At 32.9% G+C, this 2,120-nt stretch overlaps 1 non-coding gene across 1 annotated transcript; it reads left to right on the top strand.

Annotated features, from left to right (window-relative positions):
• Nucleotides 1–333: 333 nt before the first annotated feature.
• Nucleotides 334–468, top strand: LOC135272142 (small nucleolar RNA SNORA48). The gene has a single exon (XR_010340237.1). It is a non-coding gene; the product is annotated as a small nucleolar RNA SNORA48 (small nucleolar RNA).
• The last annotated feature ends 1,652 nt before the right edge of the window (nt 469–2,120 follow it).

A 2,120-nucleotide genomic window follows, 5' to 3' on the forward strand; every position in this document is an offset into this window, starting at 1 on the left:
GTAATATATTGTACTCATCAATTAATTTAGGTAAAATATATTGTCTACTATATATTCTAAGTATCAAAAATGTGCTAAATAAGGAAGAAAAGGTTTATAGACCATAGGGATTGTAAACTAATCCCACATATCAAGAAAAATCTAAAAACTAACAAATGTATTAGATTGAAAAGTAGATGTGATGAATGGTGGATAATTTCCTGCTTTTCTTTCTGAAAATCATTGAAAAAACACAAAAGAGAGAAACTAATGAAAACACAAACCCAATATGAGCAAACTTCGTGAAATTACAAATTACACCTTCAGTGGAAAACATTGACAAAAGCAGAATTTTGTCCCTGACTTAGGTAGAGTGGCATCTGATTCGCGGTGCCCATCTCATATCAGCCAGGGACAAAGCAACCCCTTGTTCATCCCAGCTTGGCTTTTGATCTGTGTCCATGCCTGGTTCATGCCTTGAACACATAGGTAAAGAAAAAGAAAAAAAAAAAAAAAAAAAAAAAAAAGCAGATTTTTTGTGTATGTGAAGATTGGCACAAAAAATAAAGTAAAAGAGAATGTTCATGATTTTACATCCAGAAAAAATATACTAGGGGAATTGAGAGTCATAATTAAAATATTAAAAAATAATGGAAAGAAGAAATAACACCATTAAAACATGACAATTGTTGAATACTGAAAATACTATTCAACTTGGTAAATACCTGACTTATAAATAGAGTAGCTGTAATCTGTGCAAGACACTGTTCTATACTTAAAAAAAAATGGTCGGTAAGGCCAGGCACAGTGGCTCAAGCCTGTAATCCCAGCACTTTGGGAGGCCAAGGCAGGTGGATCACGAGGTCAAGAGATGGAGACCATCCTGGCCAACATGGTGATACACCGTCTTTACTAAAGAACACAAAAATTAGCTGGGTGTGGTTGTGCATGCCTGTAGTTCCAGCTACTTGGGAGGCTGAGGCAGGAGAATCACTTGAATCCGGGAGGTGGAAGTTGCACTGAACCGAGATTGAGCCACTGTACTCCAGCCACTGTACTCCAGCCACTGTACTCCAGTCTCTCCAGAGAGAGATTCAGTCTCAAAAAAAAAAAAAAAAAAAAAAAAAAAAGAAAGAAAAAGAAAGTTGGTCAGTACAATAAGGCCATGAATAGATATTTTATAAAATATTTAATTCTAAGACAGGGTATTATTTTAGAATACACAAACAGTATGTTTGTAATTCAAAATCTTTCCTAACCCAAGCCTCTTCTATGATCCAGCAGGCATGGCCAATCTTATATCAGACATTTTAACTTCTCTCTGTGTATTCATTCAGTGTTATTTTCTTATCACGGACTCCCTCTACTTGTTACTATGTTCTTTTCCACCATACTTTGGCTTTTACTTAGCCTATCATAATCTGTCCTGTTCAATTTCACATCAAAACCTTTTAAATCCTGCTTTCAATACTTCCTACTTTATATTCTAAGAATTTACTAATTCACACTAACGAGAAATGACTAGATCTCCCAGGTTATAGTTGTTGATCCAAAGGACATCATAATTTACTGGGCAATTTATTGATTTATTGATCCTTGGAAAAGGTATTATTTCTAATCAATTCAGCTGCTCTTAATGTAGACAAGAGTCATATGCCATTATATACACATAGAAGGAAGGTTAAACATGTCTATTAACAACATACCTTTCCTTAGAAGCATATACACTTTTCTTCCAGTACTTAGAATGTACACAAATCAAGCATTGCTAGTATATTTGCAAATTGCCATAACTTTCTGAATTTGGCAATATGTGCTAAAATATACAAATATATATACTCCTTGATCAAGCATGTCTACTTCATGGGGTCTCTACAAATAAAATTTCACATGTGAAATATAATATATACAAGTTTGAAGCATAGCCTCTAATGTCATAGATTGGAAGGAATTTAAAGTTTTAAATCAGAATCTCATTTAATACTATTCTATAGCCATTTAACAAAATAGTCTGCTTATATAAGACATATTAAAGATTATCTTCAATTTTGATATGATAGTTTCTCCAATATGAATCATCAAATTAAACATACAGATTATTATGTAAATTATAAAAAGATATATATATTTGCTTACATATT

The sequence above is a fragment of the Aotus nancymaae genome, unplaced genomic scaffold, assembly GCF_030222135.1.
Source record: "Aotus nancymaae isolate 86718 unplaced genomic scaffold, 86718_ANA_hifiasm-v0.15.2.pri h1tg000006l, whole genome shotgun sequence".
In the NCBI taxonomy this organism is placed as follows: domain Eukaryota; kingdom Metazoa; phylum Chordata; class Mammalia; order Primates; family Aotidae; genus Aotus; species Aotus nancymaae.